The sequence below is a fragment of the Hemitrygon akajei genome, chromosome 3 (assembly GCF_048418815.1).
Source record: "Hemitrygon akajei chromosome 3, sHemAka1.3, whole genome shotgun sequence".
In the NCBI taxonomy this organism is placed as follows: domain Eukaryota; kingdom Metazoa; phylum Chordata; class Chondrichthyes; order Myliobatiformes; family Dasyatidae; genus Hemitrygon; species Hemitrygon akajei.
In genome coordinates, this window is record NC_133126.1 from 157,814,277 (window position 1) to 157,835,145 (window position 20,869).

Here is a 20,869-nt window from a genome sequence, read left to right on the forward strand (position 1 = left end):
GGCTCTATATATGAATCAGGCTGTCGAGACAGGAAGTTTTCCCATGGGGTAGCAGAATGATAATATTGTAACAGTATTGAAATTGGACAACAACAGACTGACTTGGATTTGGGTTCAGACAAAATGCCAGAAGAGTTCATTAAAGATATTTGTGGTAATTTTGGGAACGTGTTCTCACATTGAAGAGCATAAGAGATAGCCTAGCAATTACCTTGTGTTAAAATACCAATTTAGTTCACATCTCAGTACGGGAATTGCAATATGAATTTGGATTAGCATTTAGGAATATTATTTTGGAGCTGATTGCCATTTAAAATGTGTATTAGTGCTCCTTAAGGATGTTCCACAATGTTTTTCTGGTTAACATTTGTTCCAATAAATCTCTTCTAATAGCAGCTAGTTGTTTAGAAGTAAACAAGGCAATAATATGGATGTTAAGTGTTATTTAAAAGAGGTCAATCTCATGTTTTTTGCTGCTGGAGCTTTGAAGAAGTCTAAAACAGATGGGAAGATTTTCTGTGATGCTTTTCAAATGTTCATTAGCACACTAGAGCAACATACATTCTGGAAAGTCTCTGAGGTCCTCATCTATAAAGACAGTGTTTTGCAACTCCAACGTACTGGAGAATTCCACTTCTGCATATCCCAGAGCTCTGATGTGAGAGCTATTCAGAAGCATGCTGCTGTAAGCCTGCCACACCTTCGGTGAAAATAGGTGAAAAAAGCCTGCAGATATTTTTGAAAATTCACTTGTGTGAAACAGGTCTCACTGGCAAGACCAGCTTAATTGCCTAATTATCCTGCAATAGTGAGCCTCTTTCAATGAACCTCAGCTGCTTGTGTTACAATTAAGGAAAAACCAGAAGGTTGGAACAAAACGTTTATCGTGTACAGTGCAGCTGAATAGGTTTGCTTGACTCATAGTCACCCAGAAAACAGTGAACATGTACGCACACACACAGGATTAGTAGGTCAACATTAATTGATAGATGGACAAGTCTGCAAAATTGACCAATCACGTGATGTTACATGACGAACTGATGAAGAATCACACAGTGGATTGGACTTTTCTCCACCTGTAAGTTATTAGGTGAAACCTGCTGGATAATATTCCTCCAGTTTTGTGATTGCCGCAATCTAGAAGCCTCTGAGTCGAGTGTTGGTCCGGGTTCAGTGCTTCCAACTGGGGACTCGGCTTTGATAGGTTGCTAAACTGTTTTGTTAACCAGCTCATTCTGGAATGAGGGATTCATTTGGATTCCTCCTGATGCGGTCTAGATGTTGACGACATACGTTACAATCCTCAAGTGCTAAAATAACTTGTTGGTCCTCTTCCATCTCAACCTCTCCTTTCATCCACCTTTGGCTCTCAGGGTTTGAGATCACCCACCTCAAAGTTCCAATGTTCCATATCTGAGTCGCACCACGCTTTCCTTGTCTTTTGTCTGTCTCTTACTTAGTCTTCCTGCTCTGCGATGATTGGAGATTCGTTCACCCAGTCCATTAGTAGCACCAGTTTGCCTGGAAGTCTGACTCACAAAGATATTCACCTAATGGAAGAGAGATTAAGACATCTGTGGTGTAGTTGTTTCGACTGGGGAACCTAGGATATTGTGCACTGATGAGCGGACAGGTATAGAGCACACCGTTGCATCCTTGGTGATACCATTTGTGACATGGCCTTGCTATCACCAAGCAAACCCACCAATGGCTTGTGGTCTATATGAATCTCGAAACATTGACCCCACAGATAATGGTGAAAACGCACGGGTCCAAAATCAACCACAAATGTTTCCTTGTCCAAGTGTACACAGTTTCATTCTGCTGGGTGAAGGGTGCACGATGCAATAGTGACAGGCTTTATCTCATAGTCCGTATTCTTTTGGATTAGCACTGCACCAACACCATTTGGTTGTACAAAAATGTTGGTCCCCGCTGGTCTGAAGTGCATTAGTGCTCGGAGTTGAATCAGCATTTGTTTAGCTCTCTGAAAAGCAGATACTTTTACCTGTTCCCAATGCCACCTCATACCTTTCTTTAATAGATTGTTAAGAGGAGCAAGAAGTGTGGCTGTGTGAGGCAAGAATCTGGCATAAGGATTAAACATACCCAAAAAGGAGTGAAGTTCATGGATATTCATTGGTGCTGGGACTTCCAGAATGGAGTGAATGTTTGGAATTGGATGTATACCATTGGAATCCAAGCAAAAACCCAGGTATTCTACATGATCTGCCTGCAGGATACATTTCTCATTATTTAGTCGTAGACCAAGTTGCGTCAGTCGGGAGAAGGCTTTATCAAGATTATTTGGCTGTTCTTCTAGGGTTGGTCCGGTAATCAGAATATCATCCAAGTAAGCTATTGTATTGGCCAGGTCTTTATGCAGGATTCAGTGTTACGTTAGAATATTGCTGGAGATGAACATGCTGAATGTGAGCCTCGTATGCTGGAACAAACCTTTGTGGGTTGCAAAAGTAGTGAGGCTCTTCGACTGCTTTTCTAGATTAAGCTGTTGGTGTGCAAGTGTGAGGTCAAGTTTAACGAAGAATTTTCCGCTTCCCAGTGTTGCATAGATGTCTTGTATCTTTGGAGTTGGGTATGTCTTGGTGGGTAGGGATGAGTTCTTGTGACCTTGTAATCTCTATATATTTTTCCATCAGTCTTGACCACTGGCACAATGATCCTGTTTTCTTGTAATTGTGGAAGGTGTGCCTCAGCTTTGGGGTGAAGCAGTACAGTAGGGAATGTGCCTCGAGGAACTTTGGCTTGGCTATGCCTGATCCTGGAAGATGTACTTTGGTATCCTTGAGCTGACCTTCATCGGGATTACTGAAAAGAAGTTTACAGTGCTTGAGTAAGTTCTGGACTGACATATCCGACACATACCTAGGACAGGCACTTAATGTAGCCAATTGCGCCTGGGTAAGTTTCCTCTTTCTCCTTTAGTGATACGCACTGGTAGCTGATGCGAATGATTTCCATACTCAAGATGAACCCTGATACAATCAAGCAGCTGTAACTGCTCTCCTGTGTAAGTCCTCCGTCTGTAATGTGGTGGTGTAAGTGGCTTCAAAGAGTCAGGGACAAACGTATCTACTTATGTATTTTCACTGCAGAGAGTAATAGCACAACCAGTGACAAGTTCAAAGGAAGTGCGTCTGCTATTAACTTTTAAAACCATCTGTATAGGGGGAAATGGACCCGAGACCATCTGAGTGCATGATGAATGCATTTGGCTCCGTAACCACATACAATGCTGCAGTGCGACATTCTGGATTGAAAGTAGGCCAAGATCAGCAAACTCTTACCAATTATGGCAGACAGAGTCTTGGTCTCTACAGTCAATAGACTTCTGGTGAAATTCACCCCAATGGTAACATTGGAAACCTGGAGTATAATTAATTCCCTTTTTTCTTAGCTAGGGATGTTTTGATAATATCAGTATAATCTGCTGCAGTTGTAGGTGACGTGGGCGTCACCTGTCCTTGTACTTCGCACTTTTGTAATAAAACTACATTCTTAGCTGTTGCTTCCATGCTGTTTGCCATATCAAAGGCTGACTTGACTGTCAGCTCTGATTCTGACAATAGGCGACGTTGAATGCGAACATCATGCACGCTGACAGACAAGCGATTGTGTATCATATCTTCTCAAACTGCGCCAAAATCACAAAATGCAATCAGGTTTCTTAATTGAACCACAACCGTTGTTACTGACTCACTCCCTAACTGAATACAAATGTTAAATCTAAGGCATTGCACAATAACTAATGGTTAGGATTGCAATGAGACCCAACTCATCTACAAATTCCCTATTAGATTTTGAAGAGAGCAAATTGGGAGTCACCAATCATCGGATGATGTCCTGTGTTTTTGGACTGCATATACTGAGTGAGGGACCGGCTTTTTTATTGGGATCAGTGATGTCTTTTGCCACGAAAAAGCAGTCCAAATGTTCGACATAAACATTCCAGGGATATTGTGAGTATTCCTCAACATTTCTAATTATGCTTCTTGTTCAGTTGTGAACATGTATACCAAAAGGGTGAGTGTCACAGATCCCATCCTTGTCATCACAGTTACAATGAAGGAAAAACCCGGAACCTGGAACAGAACACTTACCGTGTATAGAGCAGCCAAATAGGTGTGCTTGGTTCATAGTCACCTGGAAAAACATGAGCACATCCACACACACAGGATTAGCAATTCAACATTAATTGATAAATGGACAAGCTCATGAAATCGACCAATTAGGTGATGTCACATTACAGACCAATAAACAGTCACATGATACATAGAACAGTGTGCACATTAGAAGTATTCCCATAGCATTATTGGTTTACTGATGGTTATTCTTCTGAATTTTTATTAACTTCAATTTTATCAGGTCCAGTTGATATCAGTCCTTGTTAAATGTTTAAGTAATGGTGGGGTAGTCTCTCCCATTTTACCTCTTAAGCTCAGTGGAAAGCTAGTTTAGGAGGTTAATGCCTTGATATGCTGGTGTGTAAAACATAATCTTTGGTCAGACTTTCTACTTGGTGTGGGGATGCATCACTATCATGAATATCTGTGGATCAAACATCAGTGGATGAATGCTTGCAGCTGGCATAAAGTTAGGAGATGTTTGTGGATGATACAACATTAGCATGTGTTGTTGAGACTGAAGAAGGTTATTGCAGCTTATAAGGATATCCTGTTCATTTAGGTACGTGGGCTGATCAGTGGCAAATGAACTTCAATAAAGATAAGTGTGAAGTGATGCAATTTGGAAAGTCAAACCATTGTAGGATTTATACTATGGTAGGACATTGGGGTTGTAATAGGATGGAGAGTCATAGGAGAACATACACATGGGCTGTTGAAAAAAGTATTGCAGGTACATAGGGCTAAAAAGGCATTTAGCACTCTGGCCTTCATCGGTCAGAGTATTGAGTATAGATGTTGGGAACTGGAAAGAGTACAGTAAAGCTTGATAAGGATATTGTTGGGACTAGAGAGCTGGAGCTATAGGAAAGTTTGTCCAGGCTAGGTGTTTATTCCTTGGAATGTAGGAAAATGAGAGGGTGATCTGACAGAGAAGTTTATATTCATGAAGGCGTAGAAAAGGTGGATGGTAATAGCCTTTTCCCAAGGTTAGGTGAGTCCAAGTTGGGAGGCATAGATTTTGGATGAGAGAGGAAAGATTTAAAAGGGACCTTTTTCATGCAGAGTGTAGTGAACATATGGGATGAACTGCCAGAGAAGCGGGTGAGACAGGTGCAAATGTATCGTTTAAAAAGTGCATAGATAGGAACATGGTGGGGCTGGGTTTAGAGGGGTATGGGCTGAATGCTGGAAATTAGAACTAACTGGTTGGAGCGAATAATACTGCTGCATGGAGTTCTGAAGATTATAGAAAGTTGCACAGAAGGAGTTTGTAGCAGGCAAGGAAGTTGGAAATGCATTATCTACATGTGCCCATAGACTCACTAAGTCCACACTTACAAACCCCATTTCCAGAAAAGTTGGGATATTTTCCAAAATACAATAAAAACAAAAATCTGTGATATGTTAATTCACGTGAACCTTTATTTAACTGACAAAAGTACAAAGAAAAGATTTTCAATAGTTTTACTGACCAACTTAATTGTATTTTGTAAATATACACAAATTTAGAATTTGATGGCTGCAACACACTCAACAAAAGTTGGGACAGAGGCATGTTTACCATTGTGTTACATCACCTTTCCTTTTAATAACACTTTTTAATCGTTTGGAACTGAGGATACTAATTGTAGTAGATTTGCAATTGGAAATTTTGTCCATTCTTGCTTGATACAAGACTTCAGCTGCTCAACAGTCCGTGGTCTCCGTTGTCTGATTTTCCTCTTCATGATGCGCCATACATTTTCAATAGGAGATAGATCTGGACTGGCAGCAGGCCAGTCAAGCACACGCACTCTGTGTCTACAAAGCCACGCTGTTGTAGCCCGTGCAGAATGTGGTCTGGCATTGCCCTGCTGAAATAAGCATGGACGTCCCGGGAAGAGACATCGCCTTGATGTCAACATATGTCTCTCTAAAATCCTAATATACGGCTCAGAGTCAATGGTACCTTCACATACATGCAACTCACCCATGCCGTGGGCACTGATGCACCCCCATACCATCACAGATGCTGGCTTTTGCACCTTTCGCTGATAACAATCAGGATGGTCATTTTCATCTTTGGCATGGCGAACTCGACGCCCATTTTTTCCAAAAACTAGCTGAAATGTGGATTCATCTGACCACAGCACGCAGTTCCACAGTCTTTCGGTCCAACTGAGAAGAGCTCAGGCCCAGAGAACTCACCAGCGTTTCTGCATAGAGTTGATGTATGGCTTCCTCCTTGTGTAATACAGTTTCAAGTTGCATTTCTGGATGCAGCGACGGACTGTGTTAAGTGACAATGGTTTTCCAAAGTACTCCTGAGCCCAGGTGGCTATAATTGTCACAGTAGCATGACGGTTTCTTAGACAGTGCCACCTGAGGGCTCGAAGATCATGCGCATTCAACAGTGGTTTCCAACCTTGCCCTTTACGCACTGAGATGTCTCTGAATTCTCTGAATCTTTTCACAATATTATGTACTGTAGATGTTGAAAGACCTAAATTCTCTGCAATCTTGTGTTGGGAAATGTTCCTTTTGAACTGACTAACAATTCTCTCACAAATTTTGGCACAAAGGGGTGAGCCACAACCCATCTTTGCTTGCAAAGACTGAGCCTTTGATGGACGCTACTTTTATACCCAGTCATGATACCTCACCTGCAACCAATTAGCCTGCTTAATGTGGAGTCTTCCAAACCGGTGTTACTTGAATATTCTGTGCACTTTTCAATCTTATTTTAACTCTGTCCCAACTTTTGTTGAGTGTGTTGCAGCCATCAAATACTAAATTTGTGTGTATTTACAAAATACAATTAAGTTGGTCAGTAAAACTATTGAAAATCTTTTCTTTGTACTTTTGTTAGTTAAATAAAGGTTCACGTGAATTAACATATCACAGATTTTTGTTTTTATTGCATTTTGGAAAATATCCCAACTTTTCTGGAAGTGGGGTTTGTAGAAGGAAGTGAGCATAAGTAAAGAAATATCTGTGCTAAAAAGCTTAAACAGTTTGGGGCAGGGGAGGTGGGAAATGCGGAGGTTTAAAAAAGGCCTCAAAATCTCCCTAGCAACAGCAATTAAAGAAAATTTCAAGGAATTTTATACGTTAAGGTGGATAATTCCATCAGGGCCTGATGGTATCTTTTCCAGGTAATAGATAGAGAGGCAAGAGAGGAGGCTGGTGTGGCTTGGACAGAGGACGTTTTCATCCTCTTTAGATTCAGGCAAGGAATGGAGAATAGCTGATATTGTTTGTTTGTTTAAGATGGGCAATAGGGGCAAATCAGGATATTATTGACTCCGTGTCTGTAGTAAGGGAAATTTTGGAGAAAATTCTAGGGATAGTATTTACTTGCATCTGGGAAAGCATAGACTTACTGCAGACAGTTAATATGGTTTTGTACAGGAGTCGTCATGTGTTAACAATAGTTTTGAGGTGGTGATGAAAAATATTGATGAGGGTCGGGTAATGGATATTAGTTAAGTATTTTACAATGTGCCTCATTGTAGGTTAATCCAAATGATTAAGGCATAAGGTATCCATGGAGACAGGATAGATTTGATTCAAGATTGACCATAGACAACAGGAGGTGCTGGTGGAGGGGTGTTAGGAGATCTATAGCTAGTGGTTTTCTACAGGGATCAGTGCAAAGGTATAGGTGGACTGTTTAGTACTATTGTAGATGACACAAAAATTGGCAGAATGGAAGATGGTGAGGTAAGATTGTCAAAGCTTGAAGCAAGCTATAGATAATGGGCAGAGAAATGACTAATGGCTGTTAGTCTTGCACTTTGGATGAAGAGGAAAATATAAAATAAATTGCAGGACCCTTGGAAGCACTGGTGTATAGAGGGATTTTTAAAATAGTAAAAATAAACTTTATTTGTAATAAATATAAACAAAGGAAGAAACTGTGCAAAATAAAATACTTTCTCAAAAAGCATTTCCTTACGGACATCTCTTGTAAAGAGGAATGTTGGTTTGCAGGTCCATGCCTCCTTGAAAGTGGCAACACACTAGGTAAGGTGGTAAGACAAGCATATAGAACATTGATTTCATCAGTCAAAGTGATGAGTAAAATGGTTGACAAGTTGTGCTGCAGTTAAAGAAAACTATATTAGGGCTATGATTGGAGTATTGTGCGCAGTTCTGATAGCTGCATTCCACGAAGGATGTGGAGGCTTTGGACAAGGTGCAGAAGAGATTCACCACAAGGTTGATTGGAATAGGGAGATTGAACAGACTTGAATTATTTTCTTTAGCGTACAAGTGGCTGTGGGGTGACAGATGGGATAGACAGAATCCTTTTCCCAGGATAGAAATGCCATGTACTAGAAGATATAGCTTTAAGATGAGAGAGGCAAAGTTTAAAGGAGTTTAAAGCAAGTTTGTTTTTGCAGAGTTGTAGGTGCCTGTAACATGGTGCTGGGGAGGTGGTGGAAGCAGTTACAATAGCAACATTTAAGAAGCATTTTGACAGGCATATGAACAGATGGGGACTAGAGGTATATAGACCATGGAAAGACAACTGTGCAGTTTATTTAAACTTATTTTTTTACAGCTTTTACTTTATTGTGTGCAAATAGACATAATGATTGTCAGAGACAAAGAGGGAAGGAATTTGGGTCGGCAAACAAATGTAGAATTTGATTTGCTGTTACTATTTCTACACTACAGTGCTTTGCCTAAGGATATTTAGATTGTTTCATTTCTGTGCCTTCCCATCCTCCATATTTGGTGGCAAGAGCAGTCACTTCATAATGAGAAGGTTGAGCAACGTAGTATAATGTCATAGGTCTTGAAGCAATCTCCACCAGATACAAAAGGGTTCCATTAGAGAAGTTCAACAATGAATCATCGCAATAAATCACAGAGTCATGTTAAAAACATGTGTACCTTGTTTATTGCTGTCTCTCGAACTAGACTGCACATGTGCAAACACTTCATTCATATTTTACCCACTTTGGGAAGAAAGTAATGCACATTATTTACAGATTGAACCTTTTTTCTGCTTTTACAGCTCCCTTTGATCTTTCAAGAGGAAGTACCGTAGGTATTGTTTCCACTTCTTAACTTGAGGAAGGTGCCATTTCTTGAGAAAATTCAGTTGAATCTGATGTTCTTTCTTTCACAATCTCCCCTGACCTAATTCTGAAAGAATCTCATGAACATAGATTCCCTTGTAGATCTTTCAGAAGAACTGTTTCACTTAGATGTGCACCTCTCATTTTGCTTCCCATTTTCCTGAGATGCAGCCTTCCATCTGTGCAGTTTTAAAGTTCCATTCAAATGCTGGGAATCTGAAATAATAACAGATAATACAGGAAACATTCAGCAGGTCAGGCTGAATCTGCGGAAAGAAGAATGGTAAGCTTCAGGTTAAAACTGCCTGACCTGCTAAGTGATTCTGACATTTCCTGCTTTTACTTTGCTTCTAAGTATCAGATATGTAGGTGGCACTGGCACAGAAACTCAACCATAGTGTTTAAAGTGAGTCTTTCTGTAGATTGATTCTTTTTCCTCTTTTGCTCTTACCTAAAGGTATGACTAAGTTAAGCTCAGTTTTGTTCTGAGTTCTACATGCATTTGAAACTCAGCAGTTTTATAACTTCTCTGTTGTAGGACTCAACATGCTGCTATCTAATCCAGTTGAGTGATAACCTAAGAAGATTTAGAAATGATCAATCCTTTTCATGTACCCTCACACTTGCTGTAGTCAAAAGCCAGTCTGAACATCCTTACTGCATCCAATCTCTTAAAACCTGTCAGAATTTTGTGTACTACAATGAGATCTCCCCTCATTCTTCTAAATGTTATTGAATGGGGAGATGTGGTGGCTTTGGAGTGTGTTCAGAAGAGGTTTACCAGGATTATTCCTGGATTCGAGGACACTGGTGATGAGGTTGGTTAGATCAGAGGCTGTTTTCTCTGGAATGTAAAAAGGTTGAGGGAAAACCTGATAGAGATTTATAGAATTGAGAAGCATAGCTGGTGTAGACATACGATAACTTCCCCCGGATCAAAATATCTAATATTAGAGGATATGTATTCAAGTTGGGGATTGGCATGTGCAGGACAAGTAACTTTTTTAGAATGGAGTGTGCCTGGCAGTTACTTCCAGGGTTGGTGATGGAGGCAGATACAGTAAAAAGTTAAAGGGGCTTTTAGGCACATGAATATGCAGAGAATGGATATTGACTCTGACAAACAAGAAAATCTACAGATGGTGGAAATCCAAAGCAACATACAGAAGATGCTGGTGGAATTCAGAAGGCCAGGCAGCATTTAATGATAAGAGTGATCAGTCAATGTTTCAGACCAAGACCCTTCATTAGGACTGGAAAGGAAGAGGAGAAGTTGGAGTAAAAAGGTGGGGGAGAGGGGAGGAAGAAGTACAAGGCGGCAGATGAAAGGTGAAACCAGGTAAGTGGCAGGGAGCGAAGCAAAGAACTGGGAAGTTGATTGGTGAAAGAGATAAAGGGCTGGAGAAGAGGGAGTCTGATAGGAGAGGACAGAAGGCCATGCAAGAGAGGGAAAGAGGAGGAGCACCAGTCGGAGGTGATGGGTAGGTAAGGAGATAAGGTGAGAGAGGGAAATGGGAATGGGGAATGGTTAAGGGGGGAGAGAATTACTGGAAGTTCGAGAAATCAATGTTCATACCATCAGGTTGGAGGCTACCCAGACGGAATATAAGGTGTTGCTCCTCCAACCTGGGTGTGGCCTCATCACGGCAGTAGAGTGACACGTCAGAATTGGAATAAGACGCAGAATTGAAACGGGTGGTCACTGGGAGATCCAACTTTTATGGCAGATAGAGCGAAGGAGCTCGACGAAGTGGTCTCCCAATCTACATCAGGTCTCTCCAGTATTCGGTGAAACGGTCCCCTAATTAATGTTGGTTATCATGGATATTGACTTTGTGCAGGTGGGGGGATTATTGTAACTATGTTAATTAGCTTAATTAATTCTGTTCAGCTTCAAAGGACTCGTTAATGTGCTGTACTGTTCTATTTCTATGAATACAACTTCACCAACACACTTCAGCAAAATTAGAAATATTACATACCATTTCTTTGTTCACCTGTACAGCTAGGTCCCCATGATGCCCTGCTAGACACTGCATGGCACCTGCAAAAGATACATATGCTCCTTCTTTATTTCCTGTCAAATGATTTTCAGACAATGGTAACACGTTGCCCCAGTATCATCTACTTTATATTTTTGTACTGATATATTTTGGATTTTCCCCTATGGACTTCTGAAAATCAAGAAGGTATAAGCATGTTTATACTCTTCATACATTATTGATACGTACACACACAAAAAATATCCAGCTGGTTTTTAAAATGATTTCCTTTTCATTGATCAAAGTTGATTTACACTGTCTTACATAATAGAAACATAGAAACATAGAAAACCTATAGCATAATACAGGCCCTTTGGCCCACAATACTGTGCCAAATATATACTTACTTTAGAAATTACCTTGGGTTACCTATAGCCCTCTATTTTTCAAAGCTCCATGTACCCATCCAGGAGACTCCTAAAAGACCTTATTGTATCCACCTCCACCACCACCACCGGCAGCCCTTTCCACACACTCACCACTCTCTGAGTGAATAAACCTACCCCTGACATCCCCTCTATACCTACTTCCAAGCACCTTTAAACTGTGCCCTCTCATGTTAGCCATTTCAGCCCTGGGAATAAGCCTCTGACTATCCACATGATCAATGCTTCTCATCATCTTATGCACCTCTATCAGGTCACCTCTCATCCTCCATCGCCCTAAGGAGAAAAGGTCGTTCACTCAACCTATTCTCATAAAGCATGCTCTCCAATCCAGGCAACATCCTTGTAAATCTCCTCTGCACCATTTCTATTGTTTCCATATCCTTCCTGTAGTGAGGTGACCAGAACTGAGCACAGTACTCCAAGTGGGGTCTGACCAGGGTCCTACATAGCTGTAACATTACCTCTCGGCTCTTGAACTCAATCCCATGGTTGATGAAGCCCAATGCAACGTATGTCTTCTTAACTACACAGTCAATCTGCGTAGCAGCTTTGAGTGTCCTATGGACTCAGACCCCAAGATCCCTCTGATCCTCCACACTGCCAAGAGTCTTACCATTAATATTATATTCTGTCATCATATTTGACCTACCAAAATGAACCAGTTCACACTTATCTAAGTTGAATTCCATCTGCCACTTCTCAACCCAGTTTTCCATCCTATCAATGTCCCACTGTAACCTCTGACAGCCCTCCACACTATCCACAACACCTCCAACCTTTGTGTCATCAGCAAATTTGCTAACCTATTCTTCCACTTCCTCATCCAGGTCATTTATAAAAACCACGAAAGAAAGGGTCCCAGAACAGATCCCTGAGGCACCCCACTAGCCACCGACTCCATGACCTATCTATAACCACACTTTGTCCTCTATGGGCAAGCCAATTCTGGATCCACAAAGCAAGGTCCCCTGGGATCCCATGCCTTCTTACTTTCTCAATAAGCCTTACATGGGGTACCTTATCAAATGCCTTGCTGTAATCCATATACACTACATCTACAGCTCTTCCTTCATTAATGTGTTTAGTCACATCCTCAAAAGATTCAAGCAGACTCGTAAAGCACGACCTGCCCTTGACAAAGCCACGCTGACTATTCCTAATCATATTATGCCTTTCCAAATGTTCATAAATCTTGCCTCGCAAGATCTTCTCCATCAACTTACTAGCCACTGAGGTAAGACTCACTGGTCTATAAATTTCTGGGCTATCCCTACTCCGTTTCTCGAATAAGGGAACAACATCTGCAACCCTCCAATCTTCCGGAACCTCTCCCGTCCCCATTGATGATGCAAAGATCATTGTCGAAGGTTCAGCAATCTTACCTAATTTTTTTCAAGCAACCGATTAACATAACATTTACAAGACTCTTCAGCAATTTTCTGATTTTTGATAGTCACTAACCAATCCGTAATGCCTTTTTAAAAATATATATTCAGCCTGAAAGAACTTTTATTTAATCTAATGAATTTTGGAAAATGACAACAAATGCAGACATGTTTTTCATGGCTTTCTTTTGATACTTTAGGATGCAAGTTATCAGGCCTTGGAATTTATTAGCCTTAATTCCTAATAATGTCTCTGGCATATTTTTAAATGAATACTTCTTTCTTTAAATTTCACATTTTTCCATTTAACATTAGAATCTTGACCCAGAGCCACAACCAGAGATTTCATGTCTGGCAACAGCTTCTTCCACCAGGCTGTTAGACTTCTTAACACCCTGCTGCCATCCAGAACACATGCACGCCCTGCTGGAATGCCCTGCTGCCCAACGTCTCCTCCCTCGGCACCCCCCCCCCCCCCCATCTCACTTCCTAACCCACAGGCACACTCTCATTCTGCACTGGTCACTTTCCATTTTTTATTGTGCCATTTCTCATATTTATACCACTGTTTGTCAAAAGTGTCAGAAAACATTATACCATCTTACATAAACATACACCTTGTGCACTTAATGTCAATCTGTCAGTCTTCAGGCCATGCCACTCAGGAACTTTTCTAATATTATTTTGTGCCTATATGTGCTGGATTCGAACTATGTGTGTTGTGTGTCACTTCCTTATCCAAGTGATTTATAAAGAAATCACTAACAGCAGGTGTCTGAGAAAAGATCCCTGCGGAACACCACTGGTCACTGACCTCCAGGCAGAATAAACTCCATTTACTACCACTCTCTGCCTTCTGTGGGCAAGCCATTTCTGAATCCACACAGACAACTTTCTCTGGATCCCATGCTTCCTGCTTTTCTGAATGAGTGTAAGGTAGGTAACCTTGTTGAACACTTTACTAAAATACATATACACCACATCCCCTGGTCTACTTTCATCAGTAGGTGATGCTTTGTCACATCCTTAAAGTATTCTATCAGACTTGTAAACAACATTCTCTCTAAGTTGTGTGTGCACATATATCGTTGGCTGCTAGCGCAGAAAGGAATTTAACCTGTGCACAAAAGGTTGTCACCCTCTACCTTGTTGGCATGCTAAAGATATTTCATGATTGTACTCAATCACATTCCCTTTCTGGTTTCTGATGTGGGCTGTATCGACAATGTGGAGTTTGTGATGATTTTAGAACTGACTTATTTATACCGTTTTTTTAAAAAGAAATTATTGATTCATTCTGTCAAATTCCAAAGAAACAAAGGGCATGAGATGCAAAAGAACTGCAAAAGCAGAATGACTTAGTGAAACAGTAGAAACTGCTACTCCAAAAGCTCATGTGGCCAGGAACGTGCAAGTATGAGAAATATTTATGACAAAAATTCAGTGTATGCATGTTGTTGTCACTGGGCAAATGATTGCACAGCATAAGATTTTTGCACATACTGGTCATTACAAATTAGAGGGAGCATTGCTCATGAGGTGTGAGCTGTCCCTCACAAAGCCATGCTGACCATCCCTAATCAGTTTATGCTTATAAATCCTGTTTCCAAGAATCTTCTCCAATAGTTTGCCCACTACTGTTGTAAGACTCCTGGTCTATAATTCCCTCGAGTACCTTGATTACCTGTTTTGAACAAAGGAATAATTTTTGCCACATTCCAACCATCTAGTACTACTTTGGTGGCCACTGAGGACACAAAGGTCATTGCTAAAGGTGCAGTAATCTCTTCCCTCACCCCCCATGTAGTAACTTGGCTATATACCCTCTGGCCCTGGGAATCAATCCATCCTGATCCTCTTGCACATTCTCTTTCTTAGCATCGACATATTCCTGCATGTCAGCCTGTTTTTTGCTGTCCTCATATTCCTCAAGGTCCTTCTCACTGGTGAATACTGAATCAACGTATTCATTAAGGACCTCTACCAGCATTTTCAACTCCAGGCACGTTTCCTATTTTATCTCAGATTAGTCCTACTGTAACTCTAGAGCATGGTTTCCCAACCTGGGGTCCACAGACACCTCGGTTAATAGTAAAGGTCCATGCGATAACAATGAATGGGAACTCCTGCTCTAGAGTGAGGGCTGGGCCAATGTCAGACAGAACTGAGGAGGCAAATTCAACATGCATAAGATGGGAAGAGTCATGAACTTTTGGAATTTTCTATCTTGAAAAGCTGCAGTTGAGGTAGTACGACCTCAATGCTGAGATGGTAAACTACCTTGTTGTTCTATTAAAGAGCAAAAAAGGTGGATGTGCCCATAGAGCAACGTAATAATAGTCAATGGAAACTGGACTCTATGAACATTTCCCGCACTATGCAAAGATTTACAGCTCATCTAAATACATGGTTTGGTAGGTTAATTGTTTGGTAGGTCAATTATGCCTTGTAAGTGAGTTGGAAGAATTTGGTGGTGTGCATGGCCAAATGAAATTGTACTGAAGGCTATCATAGACTTGATGGGTGAAATAATTGCAAGACAATGTGAGCGTACAAATCTTTCTGTTTGCTAGACAGCACAGAGAGAATGGAATATAATTACTTCTTACTGTTTACACTGTTGACTATTTATTCCTCTCCATAGATACTGCCTGCCCTGCTGAGTTCCTCCAACAATTTGTATGTGTTGTTCTGGATTTCCAGCATCTCTTATGTTTGTAATTACTTGTATTTGAAGAGAGATTCACAATGACCTCCCTTGTGCAGCTGTAGGTGACAAGCTGAAATATGTTGCAACTACCTGCAGTTTCGGTTTAGAAGGGCAGAAGCACAAATTTACTATTATACTAGCTTTCACGGACAATGGCAAAGGATCTGTGAAGTCGTGCATGCAGGGCGACAGGCATCTGGAACAGTTACATTATTGAAATGCAGGTATCTGATTCAAAGAAATTAAATACCCTCATATCTCAAAATGAACTATTGTATTTATGTTACATTAGTAAAGTTAATTGCAAATAAGTCACTTCTGGAAGTTGCAAGTGCTCTTGAGACTGCTGTTCATGATTGCTAGATCACCTTGACTTATTATTTATGTTCTCACTTATCCCTAGCAGCAGAATCTGAAAATGCCTCCATTCTAAAATGCGTGCCTTGTTTGCAAGTCTTTCTGTAGGCTTGCCACTTGCTCCTTGCCACTCTTCAGTCTGAGAAGCTTCTGGGCTCTCTGTCACCTTGCACCTCCAGGCTCTTGATTAAAATCTCTAGTTTTAATCATTTTATCTTTGACAATGGAGACTTCAGATAGCTTGACGCAATCTCTAGAATAGCTTCTAAAGAGTTCAAAGATGTACAGGCTGATAGGTTAATTGATCATTGTAAATTTTACTGTGATTAGGCTACGGCTAAATTAGGGGTTGCAGGAGGGTGCAGTTTGAAGGGCCAGAAGGGCCTATTCTGTGATTTATCTCAATAAATAAATAAACTGCAATGTGTATTTACTGTACCTCTCACCTCTCCTTCAGTCTTTATCACCTTTTACCAAAGTTTTGATCTCTTGTCTTACCTGTTTCTGTGGCTATGCTAAAATGTTGCTATTTTGCTGGCACTACTTCTCTCATTAATTTCTTCTGATAAATGTGCTACACAAATGCAAGGTGTTGTTAACCTGAAAGACTTTGATTTTGGTTATAAAGAGTAACAATTATCAAGCATATTAAACTTAATCCATGATATTCAAACATTTTCTTTGGCAAACAAACAATTTGAAAATTGTATGTCCCAAAGCATTAATAAGTGCCGGCAAACTAAAAAAAAAGCAAACTTCAGCAGACTTGGTTCATTCAAATTTTATTACATTTATATTGCAGACTTGCTTGCAAAGCATGCAAGAATGCCAGCCATGCCTACTAGAAAAAGCATTATCTTTTCCAGAGCTTGAAACAATTTCCAAGAAATCTTCAATGACAAAAGCTGAAAAAAGAAAATTAAGTAAATTGATTTGTTAGTTGAACTGCATTTAGCAAATAAAACAATTACCATTATAGTTGTGGGCAACCTTGTACATTTGTCACATTTGGGTTGTTTCTGAACAATATTAGCCAGAGCAGAGACATGAAACGAGAGTTTAAAGGACATAGGCCTCAGGAATTGTTGATGAGTTTCACTTAACAGTACTCTAAAAGAGGCACAGTTGCAAATTGTTATTTAATAGTTGATTGGCTAATGGACAACAGCCAGTAAAGAAGTCAGGGTCATGTGAAGTGGCCATTGTTGGAGTGGACAAGTATAAGTGTGATGATATTGTGTTCACCGTCTGCAAAGTGTAAAACTCAAAAGGAAATTTTAAGCCCTATCTGAAATAGGTACCTATGGGTACCCTCATTATAGAGAGATTATACTGTATCAACCTACTCTTCAAAGACTAGCTTACTTTCCTGTCTAGTCTTTCCAGGAGGTCTAGCTGTCAATACCCACTACTTGTGTCATGGGTTCCCCCTTCCTACCAAGGAGGAGATACTTCCAACTAACAAAGTAATTTAAACACAGTTTAATTTAATTTTAATGACACACATTTAAATTTAGACGAACAGTTCTTAACACACATTTAAAACTCACAGAGAATTTCTGACTTATATAAGATTTTCTTATTCTAAAAGATTTATAATCTACAAAGGATTTGCAGAAGTAAAATTCTTATGAACCAAAAGACGAATGAGTCATCCATTGCAGAAACTGAAGGCTGAGGAATAAATTCTAGTTCTTCTCTCCGTCACTCTCCTTGTCGCTCCTAACAATCCCCAATGCTTTCTAAGATTTATACTGTTGACATTATTTGCATGTGATGTTTTTCCAATACCTTTGCTAGGACAAAATAATTCATACTGTTGGTTCGAAAGTTTCTGAGGACAGAGATCCCTGAGACCCAAAATTAATACTCTGAGTGCACACATATCCTAACTACTGATAGATTGTACCTGTGACCATGTTTGATATGCTAAGTAAAAATATCAATTTGGTCTGCAAACTTTCTTGAGTTAATTGATTCTGCCAGTGTTATCTGGTTTGATGGAGGCCAATTAACATAACCCCATTATTTTCCGTTTGGCTGATGCAGATGAGGTAATCTCATGGTCACTTTACTTTGCAAATCATATCTTTTGATCAGGCAGAAAGAATCCTGCTGTGGGCAAGCAGCCTGTGCTACGTAGACAGTGTTGTTTGTTTGCAAAGCTGGCCTTTTAAATTCAGACTGATCATTGCTTTCAATTTACAATAAGAACTGAAGACTGGTTCTTGTTTACAACAAGACGCTGAGCAAGGAGTATTAGTTAGAAGTTTGACTTTGCCAGAAATAACTCTGACAAGATGGAAAGCTCACGCTGCTGTGCTAGAAAGCTGAGTTAGCATTAAGCCTCTCAGGCCTGGAAAGTTAATATCCATTACAGAAGAGCAGGGAACTGAGGCTTTGGCTCAAGCAGCTTTAGTGTGAAGACGCAGAGTTAGTAGCCCAGGTGAGGAAAATGAGAGCAAGCTACTTTAAAAAAAAAGGCTTTAGTGAGAAGGCAAAGGTAAAAATATGTCAGGTTTCATTTTGTACTTGAACTTGGTTCTTGATTCAATACAGGCAGAAAATAGGGCAGTGAAATGCTTCTCCTGTAAAAAGTGGAAAAATCATGGTCCCCCTGATGATTATGTCAGAGATTATGTGGTAAGTGCACACATGTGCAGGTCCTGACAAAAAACTAGAGCTGAATGTGGAGGAACTTAGGATCGTCCGGAACCCTGAGTTTTTCATAGATGAGACTTTTATTAAGATGGTTACCTCCAAGAAATAGGGTTCAGATAGATGGGTGACTACCAGGGGAAGTAACAGGAGTAAGCAATTAGTGCAGGGTTCTCCTTTGGCCATTTTCCTCAGCAACCAATATTACCCTTTGGATACCGCTGGTGGAAATGACCTATCAGGACACAGCAGCAGCAGTCAGGTCAATAACGCGGTGGCTGGCTCTGAGGATCAGCAGAGAAGGTAAAGTCAAGCAGAGCAATTATGGTAACAACAGGGGGACAGACAGAAGATTCTCTGGCTGTGAATGAGACACCAGGGTGGTGTGTTGCCTCCCAAGTGCTAAGGATGAGAATGTCTCAAGCAGAGGGGGAGCAGCCAGAGGTTGTGGTGCATATTGGCTCCAATGACTGGGGTAGAAAAGGGGAAGAGATCCTATGCATTGAGTTTAGGGTGTTAGAAAAGATTCTGAAAACAGGACCTTGAATGCAGTCATCTCTAGATTAGTCCTAGTGCCACGTGCTAGTAAGGGCATGAATATAAAGGCAGAACAGAGAAATGAGTGACTGCGGAACTGGTGCAGGGAGCCGTATTTCAGGTTTGGCACAACAAATGGTTGAAGTATTCCTGTATGGTACCTCTGTCGTAACTATTCTTTCAATTTTCAATCTATCCCTTTCTTCCTTTTATAATCATCCACGCTACAGTCTGAGAATGTTCGATTGAATGCCAATATTTTACCGACACACAGTAACAGTGCTGTTTAGTAATTTTGTTAAACCAATATGCTGCACTGTCATTTATTGCTGCTCAAGGCAAAATGCCATCTTCTGCTCAATCTCTTGCCATTCTGTGAGCATTTTGTAAAACAGGAGATTAGGAATTAAACTGAAAATCTGGCACGAGGCAAAACATGGGTAAATATTGGACCAATGCATTTTATACTAAGAATATTTATATTGATTTGCAAGTGTTACTGACTGTTGCTAAATTTGGTTGTGATTCCTCATATTGGCAATGGCAAATTCTCATAGTAAATGCTGGACTTATTTCAATATATGCAACATTGGTTAAATGTAGCTAGAGCTTCCAGTTACTTCAGGATCTACATCAGGTTAAATTGTGATTGCTAAAGACTGTAAAAGAATCTTACCAGTAAAATATTTTAAATTGTTTTGTGAAATCTCAGGGAATAGCAATCCTCCAGCCTGTAGATTAAAAACAGTAATAACAGTCAGAACATCCTTGCCACACCACACAATTCCTCCTCCATTCAGTCATAGTCAAAGCTGGCAAATTTTCAGTCATTGCCAAGCTGTATTAGGACACCCAACAGTAATTAAGAGTGTTTTCTTTGATCACTTCATTCTGACATGCACTGCTTCTGTGAAGCAGAAATTATGCTTGGTTAATATTCAGATCCAGAGACAAGTAAGAGAATCTGACAATGCCACGTTCTACATCAGTCTTTCAACATATCGTCCCTTTTTCTTGGTTGTCAGTTGCTCTCCCCACAATTAACAAGAGCCTTGGCCTACCATTCCATTCTGCAATTTCCCATTTGTTGCTCTTTGCTTCAACTCCCAGACTCAGCAAAAAGAACCCTTTGCAAAAACAAAATACTACAGATGCTAGAAATGGGAAATAAAACACAAAATGGTAGAAATGGTCATCAAACCACTAAAGGCGGAGATTAACAGGTTCTTGATTAGTCAGGCATGAAAGGTTGTAGGGAAAAGGCAGAAGAATAGGGTTAAAAGGGAAATGGTTTAGTTATGGTGAAATGGTACAGCAGACGATGTGCCAAAAGGCCTAATTCTGCTCCTATGTCTTATGGTCAAACCTAGCAACATGTTATGAGAACTTCTGGCTAATGACATTTCCCCAGAATCCGGTTCTTCTGCTGCTCATCCTGCTAAGTACTTGCTGTGTTTTCTGTTTTAGAACCTCTAGTATTTTAATTTTGGAATTGCAGAAGTTTATTTGATGCAAAAAGAGCTGTTATTATCATTGATCATGGATCAAAAAGTATATTGGCATCATGGATTTGA